At 44.3% G+C, this 20,418-nt stretch overlaps 1 protein-coding gene across 1 annotated transcript in view; it reads right to left on the reverse strand.

The window, feature by feature from the left end:
- Positions 1-20,418, reverse strand: part of Clstn2 (calsyntenin 2) — a 572,340-nt gene that overhangs the window by 194,215 nt on the left and 357,707 nt on the right. The window lies entirely within an intron of this gene.

Here is a 20,418-nt window from a genome sequence, read left to right on the forward strand (position 1 = left end):
AAGAAGAAGAAGAAGAAGAAGAAGAAGAAGAAGAAGAAGAAGAAGAAGAAGAAGAAGAAGAAGAAGTGTGTGTGTGTGTATGAGTGTGGGTTTGTATGTGTGTATATGAGTGTGTGTGTGTGAGTGTATGAGTGATTGTGTGAACACACTTCTTTTGATTTCTGAAAAGCACAAGCAGTCCAAATGAAAGAAGCATCTCTTGTGATTCATCAGTCCACCCTTTATGGTACAGATGAGGCCCAAAGTCCATACTGAAACCTGGACTCTCCACCTTAAAAGGGAGGGGGCAGATGGTGTGGGCGTTGGTCACACCCGATGATGAGGGCGTGTGTGTGCTGGGACAGGGGAGGGAGGCTGTTGCTCTGCTGAGATGAGGCACTACCATACAACACACCTTCATTTTCCCCTAATGGAATAACATACATGGGCTGTGTCTGCTGACCCCAACCTACCTCATTAGAGAACAGCATGCACATCCTTCTCCACTGTCTGGAGGAGAAGACGTGCTCAGTACACAGTGGGTTAAGGAAACAACTGGTTGGCCCATAGTGGGACGGGGAGGGGCCTGCATCTCTAAAGGGAGTACTTTGTGGCCTGAAGGAAGAATGGCTCACATGTCTCTTTCAGTTCCTCATGATGAGTGTCTCTGGTATCATGCAGCAAAAGCCCCTTGGAAACCAGAGCTCAGACCAAAACAGCTACATCACCAGCCCCTGCAGAAATCCAACATGGAGTCCGTACAAATAAAATTCCTATGAATGACCACCTGGATATCCTGAGAAGGTATCTTTTACTGGGTAGAGACACATGGGGTTCTATTATTATTATTTTTTTTCAAATAAGAGAGAGCACAGAGAGAAGCAAGAGGCAAGCTAGGATGCCCCTGTCCCCAAAGTCCTGAAGTCAATGGCTTCCAGCATTTTCTGAGCTTCTTAACAATAACTTCCCTTGAAATTCAGACCCTTGATAGCCATCTCAGATTTGCTGAATTAAAAGCTCTGGAGGAAAAACCCAGATACCTTCATTTTCAAGAATCTGGAGTCAAGAGCTCAGGCTTTGATGTCAGGTTACCCCATGTCCTGGTTGGGTAAAGATCTCCCATGTCTACAGAATGCACATCATGCTAGAGCCCACCCATATTAGTTAGCTTCATGTTGCTATAATAAAACAATTAACTCAGAAGGGAAAATTTAAATGTAATAATTCACTCATAAGCGAAAAGTGAATAGTAGTTCACAATTCATGATCACAAGGACTCATTGCTTTGGGCCTTTGCTGGGAGGTGTGTCAGATGGCAACAGCCATGGGTACACGAGACAGCAAACTGTCAGGAAACCAGTGGAAATTAAAAAGAACTACCTGCTCAAGTACACCTCAAGCACATGTTTCTATGTCCTGAAGACCCCTCATAAGGGTCCCCAGCTTCTCAAAAATTCCCATTATACCTATAGTGCCATTCTGAGAAAAATTATGTGGAAACATTGGTCTTGATGGGTACTCATCCAGACCATAGCATCACTCCACACAGAAGTTATCCTAAAGCATAAACTTAAGCCTGTTTTCGTAAAGAGACCCTTCAAACTAGCTCCAGGCTCAGTTACTGTCAGATCTTCTAAAGATGCCAGGGCCGACCAAAAGCAACTAGGTGGTCTTTAGGCAGAGGTGTTTATTATGGGTATATTCTAAGGTCCAGGAAATCAGACCAACAGTTACTATGCTCTTCTTGAGGCAACCAGTCCCCAACCAAACCATGGAGTGTACTTCCATGACCTTGTTATTGGACTTCCAGATTTCAGAATGGCAAGACAATACACTTCTCTTACTTAAGTCACCTAGTTTGTGTTTTAGCAGCCCTTAACAAATGAAAACACCCAACAATCTAAAGCCGTCTACCAGCTCCTGAGGTTGGGCAAAGCCTGGAATTTCCAATTTCAAGTGTTCAAATGTCACGTTCCAGAAATCTGTGTCCAGGGCATGGCCTGCTGAACTCCAGTAGGGACAGCCCCCCTGGACCAACAACAGTGCTACTCATGGGAGGAGGCCATTGCAGGCTTTTTCCCTGGGCTTTCATCCTCCCAGGAGAAAGGGAATGAGGAGGTCAACAGCCCCTCCTCCTGTGTTCATGCCTGTTGTGCTATGTGGCTCGTGATGGCTCTAGGTTACTCAGTAGACCCTGATCTTGCTGCCCACTGAGTACAGAAAATCAAAGCCTTTGGGGTCATTTCTCTGCAGCACAATTCACATACAGAGTGGCAGCAAATACTTCTGTGAATGAAGCCCTCCCTGTCTAGAGTTTCAGCTTTAATGTAACAAAAGCAGCTGGTTTACAATAAAGCCTTGGCAAGTCCATGCTGCCTTGACAGGACTGTAGAAGCAGGGGTGCTGTGTGCTGGGCAGAGAGTCAGTTCCAACTCCCACTCCCGTTACTGGGGGAGGTTGTAGCAGACACCGCTACTGAATGTTTGTGAGGAGCAGTGGTGGAATCTGCTATGCCCCACCCAAGAGTGTGGGCACTGGAAGCCAGGTACTGGCTGAACTGGAAAACAAGAAACAGTGAGTTTGAAGCCCAGCAGATGGCTTTCAGGACTCCTCACAATTCCCCAGAGCTCTCTCTCACTACCCCCTGCTTGGGCTTCAAAAATACAGAACAAGTGGTTCATTCCATCCTAGTTCCAATCCTGTTGCTGTCACATACCTAATTGGTGACCTTCTTTCTCACCTCTGGATAACGATGAGATAAACACAAACTTTTTGAGACCATTAAAGGGAATAGGTGAAATAAGCCTTAAGTGTTTCATGGTGTCCAACAATGTTCAACCATCATGTTCAGTGGTAACTGGGATCAATCATCATCAGCTCACTCATAAATAACCTGATTTACCAGTATTTAGTCCAAAATAACTGCCAATTGACAACATATTTAGCAATTGTCAACAGAGCGGAAACTGGCTCTCCCAATTTAGTCCCCCAATTTCAAAGCCCCAGTCACAGCATTGCCAAAGATTAAGTGGCAGTTTCCTGGGGCCTAGTTTAAGCTAGAGTCTGAAATCCTGGTTTTAGGAGGAGAGAATTTCCAACAGCTGTAGAGTTTAAAGAAGTTTGTGGGGAGGCCCAACACCCCTCAACCACAAAGACACAGCCCTGTTCAAGTTTTCTGTCACTTCATCCCCTCCCCCCTTTTCTTGTAAACATTGAATTTCTTAAGCTCCTGGTCTCAAAATTATAGGTATCTGATTGTATTTACATCAATTACTGTGAGAATGGCAGACACCTGAAAAGACTGTTTGAAGCCTTCTCCTTCTCCCGTTTTATTGTAAATAATAGCAAATGGATGAGCAACATGACATCTGAGACTCTGGATTGGTGTCCTCTTGTCTTTAACTATCTCGGAGACACTGGCTGGTTCATTCCAGATTAGGTTTCCATACAGCATTGCATGGAGGGTCTGGGGTATGCAGGACCCAAGAATGGTGTGTGTGTGTGTGGGGGGGACATGCCCAGCCTCCCTGTGACTCAAGCAAAAAAAGACATGGTTTTTCTAAGTCACCTATGTCTTCTGAGTAGACACACACAGCTCTGTCCTCAGCTCTTTCTCCCAGAGCCCGTGGCAAGAGAATAAAAAGTAGCTGAGCCAAAGCTTTTATTTCTCCAACTTCTACCATCCCAGTATCCCATAACCATGAGATGATGAGCAGTTGTGTCCCTTTACTCCATTTCCCAAGTCCAAATGGGAGCTCACAGGTGGCCAGAGGCAATCTGGGTTGCCTGCTCTATGCTTGGATAGCCATCAAGACAAGGAGGAGCCTCCAATGGTAGTTTCTCAAGGAAAGAGCTCTGACCTCTGAAGTCCCATCAGGATCGCCTTCAACAGAAGGGGTGTCTGGCCACTGTGGCGAGCTACTCATTGCTCTTAAAGGTACTTTAGCCGTGGCTCTACTAACTATGCCCTGGATTTGGCTCCTGCCCTGGAGACTCAGGCTCTAAGTCATCCTGCCCAAAAGAAAGCCATGAGTGGTAACAATGATGGCACATTCCTGACACTCTGGTTACATACATATTGCCATCCTGGCTTAACATTCAGATGGTTTGCTAGGGCTTTAAGCTTGCTTACTGGTTGATTTCCCACTGACTGCTGTTGGCACAAACTCAAATGTCCACCTGACCTTTTGACATCCTTTTCTTACTCAGTGGATAGTTCTGTCATTGCTCAAATCTCTTAAGAGTAATTTGGCTGAGAGGCTGGAGGGGCAGTAAACCCCAATTTCACACTTTTCCCCTCTGAAGCTGCTCTGATCAGTCTGGGGTGATTCCTTTATCCTGTCATGTCATCCTGACTCTTGGCAGATTACACCGAGATTCTTTTTTGTGGGCCTCCCTCTGTGGCACCGAGAGCTTCTGGGGCAGAGGCCCTCTCCTTTCCCTCTATACCCCACCCTACCCCACCCTAGCTTGGGCCCTTGTGCAGAACAGGCTCATTTGCATGCCTACTGTGTCACACTACAGTTGAGGTATGAGATCAAAGGCCAGAACTTAAAGCTAGGAAGTGACAGTGAAGCCCACCCAGCCTGTTCTTGCATGTTAATACCTCACAGCTGCTTCCACTTATTCCAGTGATATCTGTGGAATGAGTTATCTCTTAGTGGTTTCTGCAGGTGACTAACTCTGCTCATTCTAGAAATTCTTTCCATAATAAATGACAAGGACTTTATGGTGACGTTTTCCCTTTGGTGGTAACATTGGTATTTTTTTCTAGTGTACATTTATTTATTTATTTATTGCTATTACTAGCTCCGAGGCAAGCTCTCACCAGATAGCTCAAGCTAGCCTCAAACTCATGATCCCTCTGCCTTTGCTTTTTAAGTATTGGGATTACGGGCATGTGACATTGTACTTGGTATATTTATATAAAATACTTTCTTCCAAAATGGGACAGCTTCCCAAGAATGAGAACATTGTCATTTTACAGATGACAAAACGAAGGACTGAGAATCAGCTGCTCACTCAAAGTTAGATGGAGAGCTAAGAAAAAGCAAAATAAGGCTGCCTCTGCCATCTTGTATTGCTCTTTCCACAGGACTGTGCATGTCCTTGATTGAAGTGGCATATCATCCAGACAGAAAATCCATGTGTATTTTTTTTCATTTTTCCAGGCTTTCTTCCAATCACCTTAGGACAGCCTCATCCCCAGGCTCAATACAGAGCTACAAGTATCTCTAAGGCCAGTGTTTTAGCCCTAATGACTGTCTGCAACCAGGCCCAATTAACCCCTCCCACCATAAGTATGATTATAAACCCGGGCTTACTTTTTCTTCAATGCAACATCCATCGCAATGAAATTTCAAATTAACTCATTACATTATTCTTGCATGTCTCTTCTCTGAGCCACACTGTCAGTTGCTATGATGGAACTGATGATGAATGAGGATGGTACATCTTGTGTGGTGGAGGTCCCAAGTGGCTGCACAGGATTCCTCCAGGACATGAATGTAGGGGACTGGGTAGCAAGAGAGTAGAACCAGAAGGGCTATGAGCGTGAGACTGTAGAGGGTCCCCAACACTGAGTTCCCAGGAGAGCTCACATGGGAACCTGACATTATGCTAAGATGTTTAGATTTTATTTTTTAGACAGTGGGAGCCACAGAACCACAGAATCTTTATGTTCTATCTGGAAGGAGTCTCAGGGGTAATGTGTTTCACGCATGCATCTTAAAGATTGACATACTGAGGCCCGGAGATGGGATGTGAGTTGCCAAAATCGCATGAGTAGTGAACCAGCGTTGTGATTCAGACAGCCTGAGGGTGGAAAGGTATTAGCCCATAGAAAGATGCATGAGGGCTAGGCAGAAAGTCTGTGTGCTGACAGTAAACAAAGCAAAGACACACAGGAGCACATCCTAAAGAAGAGGTAGGTGGGAAGGAATGACCCATCACAGCCTGAGTTTTATCTGTGTCTCAATCAGAGTCAGGTCCTGCACCAGGCACTTCAGGCTGTATGGGCTCCTGTACTCATTTTTAACAGCTCAGTAAAGACAGAGTCTTGAGCTTCCTTGTAACTCTGCTGAGCTGGAGATCAAAGTTTTGGAGAAGTTTGATAAGCTCCCCAAGTGCACAAGAACTTGGCTTTGAATAACATTTACCAAGAACCCCCAAACCCAATCTCTTCATACTCCACTGAACTCCCTAAATTTTAAAGTGTTGCAAAAGTCTGGGACAGTGGCAGTCTTTCACCTGTGCATAGCTAGTTTTTTCCTCCTGCCTGTCTGTGTTTGTCTCTGGAGGAAGGGCAAAGCGACCTCTCTATAGATTTTTCTCACCATAAAAGGCAATTAAGTTCCCCTGGGAGCTGTTTAGATCAGAAAATCCAGCTTGTACCCTGGGAAAGGCATGCGGGTCAACAGAGGTAATCACAGCATCTGAACTCCTTCATTGACTCAGCAACATCCATGACAAGAAGACTTAGTCCATGACCACAACACTGCTTGTCCACTCACCACAGATGACTGCTCATTTAAACACAGACACAGGCTTTCCACGTGGAAGCACGCAGATTTTTGAACTTGGCATTTCTCCTATCTGCAAAATATAAACCTGTATAAGCCTCACTGAATACACAGTACATCTTCCTGTTCTATGCAAGGTTGGGTTTCAGGCTGTTAATGAGCTTTCCCTCTAGGATAGGGCCTTGTACCCTTTCCCCCCAAGCCTTCTCCTCCATTTGTATGGACTCTGGCTTCTCCGGCAGCAGCACTACGCAGCATCTCTGTGTATTTCCCACCACATCTCTGTGCCTGTCACTCCACCATCTTCTGGTGGTCCTCCACAGCCCCCTCTCAGGCTCTTGACTCAGTGCTAAGACATCTCAGGTGATAATCTTCCAGTGCTTCTGCCGAGGGAGGGATCCCGTCCCTGCTTTTCAGTCCCTGCACGGTCCCATATGCTTCCCTTTGTCACTGTGCTGTCTTTTACTCTGTTTATTTTGCTCCTTCACTAGAGCAGTTATAGGATTGATTCATGTCTACACACCCAGGGCATATTAATAGAAAGCACTGAATATACTCCTGAAGAACAAACAGACAGATAAAATAACAAATAGGTGAATTCCAATAAGCACTGTTGTGATTTAGAGGAAAGAAACACTGTGAGATTTGGCCTTGGATGCTTACTGACTTGGTGAAGTGAAGCATAAGATCAAGGGTCCATCTTTATTTAGAAGGAGAGCGAAGGAGGGAGGGGGAATCAACATCAACCAAGGGCAAATACAGAAATAAAATCTCATATGAGGCATGTGGAAACATCAGTTACCTTGGGTACACTGTTAGTGTTATGGGATGAAACTAGTTAGACATCGGGCAGAGCTCAAATGACTGAGTACCATGGCCCTTCTATATGACATCACCATATAGAATGGGAAGAGGCTCCCTTTGTATAGGTGTCAACCTGAAGCGCCATGTATGAGAGAATGGTCAGTGAGTTTGTGCCAAGGAAAGGGGACCTTTCTTTTATAGATGCATCTCGATAGATGATGATGTTGCTTGGTGCACATAACCAGTGACAGGTGTTGAATCTTGGTGTTAGGATGAGGAGGTGTCTTGTACAATACCGAACATGCACAGCTATGTGAAGATGCCCAACCTTCAGGGGATAGGACAGAAGTCAACAGGCCAGACAGACAGCTGGAGCCCAGTTCCTCATATGGAACCTGACTTTTTAGAGCTACCTGATTTTTAAATTAAACACTTTATTTTATTTATTCATTTGTGGGAGGGCAAACTGAGACCTTTAATTCTAGATAAATGCTCTACTAACGAGTGACAATCCCAGCCCTATTGGCTTTTCTATATGACCCTGAACCTGCAAACCCCTATTGTTCTCCAGAAGTCTTCATGCTGGGAATTCAGTCTTGGTATGGGTTTCCTGCAAGCAGAGCCTGAGACAAAGGGTTGGGCCAGGCGGTTTACTTGGAAGCTGATTTAAGGAAAGGGCAGAGAGAAGAACAAAGAAATAAAAGCAGATAAAGCCACCTAGTGATGCAGACTCGGCTGCTTATTTTTGTGGATAAGCTGCAGTTCAACCCTGTCAAGCATGGTTTCGAGAGTCACACAAAGTGCCCATTGAAAATGTCCTCCAAGACCAGACTCTCTTCATTAACCACTTTCATTTCCCCATCCTCAGTTAGTGAAGAGTGGCCAGTACGAACAGACCCTTCCAGGTGACATGGAAGTATGTGAGCGTGAGGTGAGCGAACTCACGGATGGGAAAGTGCTGCTGCACATTGAACAAACAAATAAAGAAAAATGAAAGTAAATCTTAGTTATTTCAGTTAAAAGCAGTAGAAACTGTTCATACTGATTTGAAGCTGGGTAGGATGTCGTGTCAATTCAAAACAGGCCTGTTTACTCTCTGACCTGCCATAAGGTGGTCTGAGCGGCACGCCATGGAGTATTTAGCTTAGCTGAATTGTGAATCCTGGCAAGCGGTAAGAAGAGCAGCCCCTCTAAGCCTCTTTCTCCTAGAAAAAGCCAAGGATGCTGCTCAAAGGCACAGACAGTTCTCTGACATCTGTTCCTCCTGTAGTAGCCAGCATCTTTGGATCCTAGAAAGGCCTCTCCAGCCTTAAATAGGTACTGGCTTTGCATTCTGCTAGTGCTCAGAGGCCACCAGGGCTTCTCATTCCTAAGCAGGGTAGGTAGGGATGGACTCTAGCTTGGCTTTTGTTCTTCAATGACTTTAAGTTATTCACTTGCTGTTTTATGGCAGGCATCATTTGTATATGCAGCATTCCTTGGTATCCATTAGAAATGAGGAAAATTTATATTTTAGTGGCATCCAGCCACAGATTCCCCAGTGACTGTTTTTCTGAGGTTGATCCACGAATACAAGAAGCTAAAGGAGTCCATCAATCAGAGTGTGAATCTCAACTCCATAAATGTTATCTACAGTGTTCATGCAAAATCAGAGGAAACATTTTTTTTTTTTTGAGGTTGAAATGAAATTCTTTTTTCAGTCAAAGTTTATGTCACATGTATTTTACAAACCAAATCTCAATTCTTTCACTAAGGGCTGGGAAATGCTCTGTCAATACCCAGAGCAGCTGTTCTCATCCTGTGGGTCATGACCTCTTTGGGGGCTGAATGACCCACAAAGGGGTCAGCCAAGATCACCAGAAAACACAGATTTGTACATTACAATTTGTAACAATAAGACAATTAAGGTTATGAAGTAGCAATGGAAATAATTTTATGGCTGGGCGCCACTATGACATGAGGGACTATATTAAAGGGTCACAGCATAGGAAGTCTGGGAACCACTGACCTAGAGTGTAACCCAGAAGCAGATGTTGCGAGGATGTTCTAACCAAGGGCAGGCACCAGATCCCAGAATCAAGCACAGTTCCGTGAAGACTATGATGTCCATTGAGTATAAGAGAGAAAACCATAAAAGTGTGCTATTGAGACTCACTGACAGTGTATATGGGGAAACGAAGGCCCTCAAAAGCATGTATTAAATCAATGCAGGATCTACAGCTAGAACTTAGGCCTAGATCCAGTTAGCTGTCTTGAAAATTCCATATTAGCGTCCCTGGGAGACACTGGACGGAATATCAGTGGATTTATTGGATTCATCCTACATGTTGAGACACTTCTTGAAGACTTTCCCACATTGTGACTCATTAAATGCTCACGGCAACCTAGGGAGAAAAGAACTTCTCTTGTTTGTATTTTATATGTGAGGAAACTGAGGACAGAAAAGGTTAAGCAATGTGCCTAAGGCCATTCAGCAATAGTGGCAGATTCAACTCTAGATTGGCCCAAGTCCACTGGCTTACGCCTTGTGTTAATATGCTTCTCATTTGAACTTTCTATCTGCTGTGATTCCAGGGAGATTCTGTCCACAAATAGTATTAAGAATTGTGCAAGGAAATATTTTTTCATCTTGTCTACATTTACCTCTCCTATAGCTTGTAGCTTCAGCAAAACTGAAGGAAAGGAGAAATGAGAACCACGGGAAGGCATTGAGTTCATGATTTTAAAGACTCCTGGCAATTCTACAACCCAGTGAGGAGGGTGCTGAAGGGGGAGGTTGGTGCATAGAGAAGCTCCTGTACCATGTGCAGAGGCTGAATCTAAAGAGCAAATGGAACTTCTTTGAGGGGAATTGTCGGTGCCTTCCTGACAGCTGTGGGGCAGATCCACAGACAGACACAATCACTTCCTTTCCAGATGCCAGGGCATATTTGTCTGGGAACTTCCTATACATGCTAATAAAGATAACTTGTTGCCTTCAGATGAGGTCATGCCAAGAGCAAAGTCAAGATCACTGAAGGAAGGCAGAACAGATACCCACCACAGCTGTTAGGGCAGCTTTTCATTCCCTCGAGTAAGTGGGATGGCTTCTGGGTGTGGGGTTAAAGAACAATCGGCCTGAAATATGGGGGTCCAGGTCTTCTTCCTGACAGCTCAGTATTTAGTGAGTATAACCGTTAGATATCTAAGTGCGGTTTTGTTAATCCCTGTGCTAGTAGCTAAGCACATGTGGAGAATAGCTGGAAACGACCACCTTACACCAAGTTCTTCAGACCACAGTTCTCAAAACAAACAAACAAACAAAAAACCAAACAAACCGAGAAGCAAAGGAAATAAGCCTGTTGAGTGCAAGGCACTCCTCAAAACTAGTTCCCACCCACCACTAGGAGGCAAGTTTCACAGCTACACACATCTTAGAGATTAGGAAACTGAGGTCATGGAGGTGAAGTGGCCTGCTCATGACCGCATAGCTGTTAGTAGAGCCAGGATTTGAACACTGGCTGGCTGGCTCCAAAGCCAGCATTCTCTGGAGTATACCAGGTAGTATATCAGAGTTCTTCCTGACTACCTTGAAGTTTGAAGAGAAGCATAAGGAAGGTGTGACTAGAAAGCCTCAGGTGATGGACATTCTCAAATCGAATCTAGTATGACACTGATTCTATTTAGGTACAAGAAGGCTCTGGGTCCCTAAAGAGTACAGAACAATGACCATGATGTAGAGAGCCATAAAAGGATCTGTTACCATAGTGTAAGGCTGAGCAGGAGATTTTGATTGGACACAGTAAGCTTGGTTTTAATGCCAATGATTCTTTGTTCTCCCCATAAGAACTAACCCTGGCTCATCCTCCATCTTCCTCTTCCCCTCCCCGAGTCTGTGTATATGTGGTTAGCTCACCCTCATTGTTCTTCTTTTGTATATTTTCTAGCATTTCCTTAACAATACAAATCTGTTTTAAAGAGCTACATACATGATCACTTTAATAAGTTTTGTTTCTTTCTTTCTGTGCCTCGGGTAATCTGATTTAATCACATTTTTTTTTCTTTTTTAGATACTCTTCAGGGCAAATGGTTTTTTATTAATCTTAGCAATGATGGATAAAAGGTCAGGTATAAAATATTTCACATCTAGGAAACTGACCTTTAACTTTTAAAAGAGATGTCTACTGCAAGCATGGTTATAGAGGTCAGTCCAAGAAAAAGTCACACCAAATTGCACAGGTCATTGAAAGCTTTGTCTGAAAGCACAGGAACAGAAAGAAAGCTTTAGGCTCCAGTCAGCTTTGAGCTTTTCCTCTTTGGTCCCACATCAGCAGAAGAATGTCATGACATTCAGGACCACAGCTAGCACCATGTCAAATCCTCCTTCATGAAGAGGGCAGCTGAGGGGAAAAGCTGTGTGGCCCTCAGAAGGCAAGAAAAATCCATGGGTAAGGATATCTACGGGCAAGGCTGATTTTCTGAGTTTTGTCTCTGGAACCCACATAGCAGAGGGAGAGAAGCCAGTCTTTCAAGCTGTCCTCTGACTTCCATATATTAATACACGAGCACACACCCACACACAATTAAACGTAGTAATCCTTCCTCTCTCAGAAGATGGTGGCATTTGGAGAAGCCTATCTTCAAGTTCTCTCGTCTTTGGAAGGAATGCACCATAGCCCTAAATTTCATATTCTCTCCGTCTTCATATGCCAATCTTCACATCTTAACTAATCAGAGCTGATCATTTGAGCCCAGGAAAAGCTACAGTAATGAAAAGATATACACGGGAAATTCTAGTACTGTCACAGTTAGCTTTTCCTTGGTGTCACGGAAGCATGAGTTAGTACAGAGCCTTGGAGGACTGTGATAGTTGGCAGAACAATCGTCTAAGAAAGCTTCAGACAGACATGCTCCGAAAAACTCCTTCTTCCTGTCTTGCCAAGCCTCCCGCCAAGTCCACTCCCCCAGAAACCATAGGGGATCAATTACTAATTCATGAAATGCTTTGGACAGTGACAGATTCATCCTGCTATAGAACGGTACATTCTGGGGTGCCTTAAGAGGCCAGGGAGTATCCAGGGCGCAGAAGAACGAATGTAACATGGCAGGTACAGCACACAGAGGGTGAAGACCGTTGGAATATGAGGGTGAGGCCTGACACAGTCAGGGTTGGTTACGCTGCCCTGAGATGGCCCTGTAGGAAAGAACCTCGAAGAGGAAAGGCGTGCTCCTGAGAATCTTTGAAGAAGGGAGTGTGTGCATGAGTAACCCACTACTTTGGGTGTGAAACATCCCCTATAGGCTCCTGTGTGAGGACAAATGGCCCCCAGATGAGGCCCTTGTTTTGGGGTCTCTATGTGGAGACTCACTAGGGAAGTGCATCACTGGGTGGAGGGCCTTGAGTTTCAACAGTCCTCTCCTCCCTCTCCTTGAGGGAAGACGCACTGCGTTTGGCCCGTATGAGTTCTTGCTGCCATGCCTTTCCTGCTATGACAAACAGTAGTTCTTCTTCACCCACAGGCCTCCCTTTAGCTGCTTCTTCTCAGGTATTGGGTTACAGCGGTGAAAAAACTAACCAAGCAGCCTGTGGTGAGGTAATTTTGCTCTCCACTTACACACCATACCGGCCTCTGACAATTCTACTCCTGATCCTTCCCATCAGGTTTCTTGTTTGCGGGCCACTCTCAATTCCATAAGCTCTTCATAGTCAAAGCAACTCTTCCCTAACAACGACACATGCCAGTCCCTTTAAGTTTGCCCCAGACATTGGCTGTGGTTTCCTCAGTCATAAGCATTTTTTTTGGCACACTTGCACCCCAAGAAAAGTCCCTAAGCCTACATTTCTATGGCTCCCTTCACTGCAGTTTCACTTCTAGTTGATATGATGTGTTCTCAGGGCAGACATGTTTTCTACCTGATCCCTCACTTGTTTCAATAAAACTGTTTCAAATACATGAGATGAAGAGACTTCCACACAAAGTCCAGACTACTTCTTCACATTGATTTGGAAGGAACAGAAACAAATAAATATACATGTCTGTCCTTGCCAAGCAGGTATTCTCTGTGGTCAAGCTAAGCATCATTATTTTACATGAACTTGTTTTTCTTCCTGTGGAGAGAGTAAACATGTAATCACAGAAAGGAGAAACCAGCTGATCAACCTTCTACAATCTCACAAACCTACCATCTTCTTTTGTCTACTTCTGGTCCATACTCTTCCACTGTTAATTTTATATCTATCTTTGCTTTCCTGAGTGGAAGCATTGTGGGATATATTCATCATTATATTATCCACTCAACATTGTATAGTAATATGTAAACTTATTTTCATTATTATAGATGCAGAGAGTATGATATTGATTATTCTAGCATCCTATTATAACTAGTTAAATTCCTTTCTTTTAAAAATAACTTATATTAAAGTGGCCGTGTCTGTATTGAAGAGTGAATATGGATAAGCATGATGCCTCTTGAAGAGCTGAGCTCCACATAACTATTTTTAACTTGTACCAAACTTTCCTGTAGAGCCAATGTGCGTTTAATACTTTTCAAATGTGTAGGGAAGATTTGGCAGAACCAAGGCTTAGCCCTATCATAACACGATATTTGAAGAGCTATGACAGACACTTTTATCCAGGTATCTTCCACAGATCTAGTTATTTTTTTTTTTTTGAGAGAGATGATAAGCTATTGACATCAGAAGAGATATGCTTCTGTACATTGCTTTTGAGCATTGTTGCATGGGGGTGTGAGTTGGAAACTGCTGCAGCCACTTTTGGAAGAAATAGAATGAGGCTCGTCTAAGACCAGGAACCAACAAGAGAACATAGATCCTTGGCTAATGTTAATGAGGCCTGAATTCATTCTCAGCCATCCAACCATCAACCTTTGCATTAAATAAGAGAACATTCTTGGCTTATTGTTTATAGATGACTTGGACTTTTCTTTACTGGCTATTGAAAGTATCTTTAAAGAAATGTCATAGAATATATTATTTGTCATATTCTTTCCCCTCCTTCAAGTTCCACAAGGCCTCAAATCCTTAACATAATAAAGCATAATAAACAACAATATAATAAAGAATAATATAATAAATCATAACAACAACAATAACAAGCAAAACAAAATGGAAAAGAAAAAAAAACCCTAAAAACTGGAATCCATTTTATATTGGCCAACTATTCCTGAGCATGAGTATTGATATTGATATATTGATATACTTGGTATTGATATACCCAATGCCACTGTATTGAAGAAAACTGATTTCCACTACCCCAGAAACTACCAACTGCAAATAGCATCTTGATTAGGGGTGGGACTTTGTGCCTACTTCCCCTTCTCTATGCTGGGATTTTGTCTGGTTTGAACTTGAGCAGGGATACTGTAAGAGCCAAGGAACTAGCATCTTCCAGACACAGGGTTGATGCATAGATGAGCTCATGCCAACCGTGACAGCATGCATAAGAGCTGTACTGAAAAAGTATCAACAAGAACCCAGAGAGCCACTACTGGTGAAGCTTTCTCAGGTAGGAGACCCCTCCCAGGCTGGATGTCTCTCTTTCGTGCCCAGTAGTCGATGTTCTTATTTTCTCAAGCACAGCACCCACCCTGTGGTGCTGTTAACAAACGGAATGCATAAAGAAAAGAATTACAAATATTTATGGCTGTAATAACTTCCCACCCCCAAAAGAGGGCACGGACCACATCATTAGAGAAAATCAACCCAGCATGCAGTATGCTTTTTGTTTGTCCCTTAGATTTTAATTCAGATAATATACATGACTTTCTGGGCGGTGAGACTCTTCTGCTTGGGGAAACAGGATTTTGTGTGGCAGGGATGCTGGCTTGCAGACAGGGGACACACACACACATTCTCTCTCTCTCTCTCTCCCTCTTTTCACTTGTAATTGATACATTTTTGTAACTCATAAATCCCATGGAGGCTTTACAAATGGAACTCGGGGATTCCAGGGATGACAGTGTTTTGATAGATGTGTACATCTGAGGTACAAGGTGTTTCCCCGTGCATACCCTGTCTGTTTTACAACCTGCATTTAGGGCAATCTTTTAGTGCATGTACTTTTAAGGTTCAACAACAAATGCTAACAAAGGGTTCCTTCTGAACACTGCACACAGTTTGATGCCATCTGCCTAAGGGATTTCTCTGATTGTCACTTCCCTCAGGTTGGTTTGAGGAGACTCCTCCTCTGTACCACAATTCTGTGAGATGGTCCTCACTCAGTGTCTGTCACATGGCCTCACATTTGTCTGTGTTCTTTTCTGTCTTTTCCACTGGACCCTGCGGTCTTTTAGGCAGACACGACTTATCTATGTTTGTATTCCCTGGCCTCTGTGCGGAGCTTGCAACAGAGAGAGGTAGATATTTGCTCAGCAGCCCTAGCTAGTGCACAGGCATGAGACACAGTGCTGCTCCTAAGCTCGGTGTCCCGATCTGGAAGTTGCCTCTGGTTATGTCTATGTCTGAGTGAGAGTGTCTAACTTACGTCAGCAATGCATGAGTCCCCAGGAAAGCTCCCGTCTCTCCTCAACATGGTCATTCTGATTCTTTTCCCTAACTGGAACAAAGTTAGGACTAATGCTTTGTCCCTCAGAATGCTCCTTGCCCTAAGGGTTTCTCACCCTCTGGGGAACAGAGAGGTGATGCTATGGAGGTCAAAGAAGGAGTATGGAATTTTGGTTAGTGTCAGTTTAGTTTCCCTCTAAACTAACACTGAATGTTAATGGCCATAGTTAATCCCCCCAACCCGAGGGAAAGGTGGGATATTTCAGATGTGACTGAGACAAGGGCGATGGTCTCCTAAGTGGATGGAGACCATTGTTGGAAGAGTGAATTGGTTATAAAAGGGGACCCCAGCACCCCTTCTCTCTACCTCTATTGCACACATGTGGTATCATTTTCTGTGGTTACCACAGGAAGGAATCTCTTCCCAAGGATGGCCCCCCTTTCCCGCTTGAGCTTTCCAGACTCTAGACCCTTGAGTCAAATCAGCCTCTGCTGTTTGCAACTTTTCCTGTCTCAGGCATTCTTTTATAGCAGTAGGAAGTATACTAGGACCAGGCCAAATTCTATACTTGAAATAGATAAGGCTGTAGCCTTATAGCTTTCCATTTCTGGGAATCCATGGAAGCCAGGCACAAGGAAGATACTTTGAGAACCTAACTATATTGATCATTAAAATAGTAGAAATTTTAGGAGAATGCATTTGCCACAACTCTTCCCATAGAGTTCCCACTGGCAAGTGCTGTGACATTGGCTATCTATCGGGGGACAGCAGATTCTCAGTGAGTTGTTCTGGCCCTCAGCTCCTCGCATCCCTGTACAAATCCTCACTGATAACCTGCATAGCAAACATGTAAGGAATAGTATGGTAGTTTGAATAAAAATGGACCCATTGACTCATAGGGAGTGGCACTATTAGGAGGTGTGCCTTTGTTGGAGTAGGTGTGGCTTGGTTGGAGGAAGTATGTCACTAGGGGGTGGGCTTTGATGTCTCAGATGCTCAAGCCAGATCTATTGACTCACAATCTCTTTCTGCTGCCTGTGGATACAGATATAGAACTCTCAGCAACTTCTCCAGCACCATGTCTGCTTGCGTGCCACCATGCTTCCCACCATGATAATAATGGACAAAACCATTGAAACTATAAGCCAGCCTCAATTAAATGTTTTTCTTTATAAGCATTACCATGGCCATGGTGCCTCTTCACAGCAAAAAAATCCTAACTAAGACAGTTGGCTTAAAGGCAGTGCACATGATCCTATGTCAGGTCTCCACTGAGCTTTCTCAAGCTGGCTGAGAAGGAGCAATAGCCTGTGCAGGTATGTAACTACTAAGCTTTCGGAAGCAAGGGATGGAGTAGACAGTGCATGGAGTGGACAACATTGGCCAAAAGAAGGAGGAAGAGACAAGTGTGGAGCTGAGAGACACAGAGTGGCCAGGCAGGAGTCACACAAAAAGCAGGCAGAAAGGCTTACATAGTAAGCTGGACTGACTATTAAGGTAAGAGAGTTCTAGGACTGAGCCCAGCTCCAGAAACAAGCTGTGCTCCACCCACATGCCCTGCATGCTAAGAGAAGCCAGCCTCATCCACAGTGACTCTCCAGTGATCACCAAACCACACTTGATATTTGCCCTTTGTAACCAAGCCCATTGATGTCAGCTCCATACCTCCCAATATAGCCTTTGTAGGAGTCATTGGGTGGAGGGTTACTCCCTGGCACCCCAGAAAGTTATGTAGATCCTATTTTATGTCACACCTTTTCCCCTTTCGCCAAACAGCAGGCATCACCATCCCAGGCTCTTAGAGATCCTGTCTCCCCTGTTTCTGCTTTGCTCACTTCTGTCATCTCACTTTCCACTCCTGAAGCTGGTTGTGGCCATGCTTACCCCCTCCCCCCGCCAGAATGCTCATTCCTCAGTTTTAACATAATTCAGGCCCTGTTAATGTACTTGGTTTGGAATTCTTTATAACCAAGAGGATACAGAAATGCTCCTCCCATCACATACACACTGCTTTCCTTACAAATAAAAAGGAGGAGGCATTTCCTATTGGGGTCTGATCAGCGGCACCAGCTCTCAGTAGTGAAGATAATCGAAAACTGTGCTCAGTGCCAGTAGGGGCAAAGTATACCTTGGAGCATGTGACATGTGTCACTTGTAGTCACCAAGTCAGTTACATATCTTGTCGCCCTACTGTGTGCGTTATCAGCCCCACCACTAGGCTTCTCCCCTTCACATAAAGATGATTGGCTGTTACGTCCATGTTTGTGTCCAGTGTGGTGGCTCTTTCTGGTTTCCTGCTGACCAGCCATAACTGTAATAACTATAAATGGGGATAAACCCTACTTCTCCAATACCGGGAGTCAGGGATCTCCAGGTAGGCAGTTGTCCTGGCAACAGTGTTCCTCTGGGTGCAGTTGTCAGAGTCTTGTGCTGGTGTACAACATGCAGGATTACTAAAAGGCACTTGAGCAGAGGAACTGTCAGAGCCGCTGAGATGAAGGAAGGAGGCACGCATCAGTGCCCACAGCCAGACTCGAGCATACTCCAGGCTCTACAATGACACTCTCAGATGTGAATGCATCTCACAGTGGGACAAGGGCATTTGTTTAGGACACTAGAACACAATGTTCAAAGAGTGCTGGGACTACACTTTGCAATAAATAGAGAAGCCGTGAAGCAGCAGCGAGGGGTTTGCAGCATAAGTCTTTTCTCTGAGGTGACTGGGTTGCCACTTTTCCAAAGCATCAGTAGAATGTTTGCCCAGGGCATGTTTCAAAAGAGCAAGGCGATCATTATTCGAAACAGGCAGATGAAAATTTCTAGAAGGGGTTTGCACCTTTGCTTATCATTAGTGATCTACAACCATGCTAAGGTACAAGCTCTGAACCTCCCACATTTCCGGTTTTATTTCCTGGACAAACTTGTATCTACTCGCAGTAGATGCCATTTCTGGCTCCTCAGAATTTACTACCCCCTCCTTTCCCAGTCAGGTCCTTATTTGTTCTGCAATCAGCTCACCTCTGACCCCCTTGGAGCAGTCGCTGTGTTAGGAAGCAGACTAGTGTTTGAAGTTTCCCTGGCCACTGTCACTTAGACAAACTAAAGATGAGGACACATGCCAGGTGACAGGAGAGGCACTTAAGTTAAAGTAGCCCTGGTGGCCCTCTTGTAATCTCAGGGGACCTGCCTTATGGTCTCATGCTGTGAGTGGGGGAGCTCATGGGAATGGAGACAGGAGCCTCTGATGCCGCCTCAGATCTGCCTGCCAGCCTCCAGGCATCTTGCAGTGGTAATTCTTAATTCAGTGTAAATTGGAAGTACTTTTAAACTTGTAAAAATCCTAATTGATCTAAGCCTATTATCATCCTTATTTTACTGATGAAGAAACACGTTTGAATACAAATGAACTCAACCAACACAGTAAAGTTAGCAAACACTAGAAAATCTAAGAATAATATGACCCAAAGTACAAACCCTCCGTGGCTCTGATATGTAGGTTCTTAGAATAATATGCAGAAATCTCACAGTTTACCAAAGGAAGGAAAGCTGTATTAAGTCAATCTTGTCCTCTACCAACTTAGAAAAAAGATTACTTTGCAGAGTGAATTGCTTTTAAAAATTAATTTCGTGTCTTTCACTTTTCATTCCGCTCCCCCCCTAGTGTTACATGTAAGTGTATGTGCAGAGCAGGAGCTATGTGTGTACTTACTAAACAATACACCTACAGTTCCCCAGTGGATGTGGCTCTGAAAAAAAAAACCTGAAGGGCTCTGGATCACTCTCTTCACCACACAGTTTCTGGAAGTGCTAGCACATGGAGATATTCATGTCAGCCATTCTTTGTGTGTGTGTGTGTGTGTGTGTGTGTGTGTGTGTGTCTTTTCTCCCCTGAAAGCATGTTATTTTTTTTAAAATTTTTTATTAATTACACTTTATTCATTTTGTATCCCCCATAAGTCCCTCCCTCCTCCCCTCCCTCCTCCCCTCCTGATCCCACCCTCCCTCCCCTTTCTGCATGCATGCCACTCCCCAAGTCCATTGATAGGGGAGGTTCTCCTCTCCTTTCTGATCTTAGTCTATCAGTTCTCATCAAAAGTGGCTGCATTTTCCTTTACCATGGCCTGGTAAGGCTGCTCCCCCCTCAGGGGGAGGTGATCAACGAGCAGGCCAATCAGATTATGTCAGCCATTCTTTTTAATAATACCTACAGTATTATTGTTTTCAGAATTGATCACTAATATCATAATTCAGAGGCTTCTGTTGATTTCTCAGGAGTAAACATCCCAATCAGGTTCCTCCAGGATTGTTCTGCCAGGCACCATGTGCTAACTTCTGCCTAAACACAGCCCTCATCCCTCACTACCACCATTTTTTTTTTGAACACCCAGGTTCCTGAGCATCTGCCATCACTGAGCCCCGACCTTGCCCGCTCTCTCCACAGCCCAGAATTTCATCTCACCACCTCATTTCTCATGCTTCTCTTTGGACCTTCACTAGGTTTCACAACCCCTTGGCTACTTGCTGGATCACATGTCTCCCTCTACTCAAGACATCCTGAAGTTGCCTTGCATGCAAGTATTGTAGGTAGAGGATGCAGAGCCAGGCTACAT

Source organism: Psammomys obesus, unplaced genomic scaffold (genome assembly GCF_907164565.1).
Source record: "Psammomys obesus unplaced genomic scaffold, mPsaObe1.curated_primary_1811, whole genome shotgun sequence".
Taxonomy (NCBI): domain Eukaryota; kingdom Metazoa; phylum Chordata; class Mammalia; order Rodentia; family Muridae; genus Psammomys; species Psammomys obesus.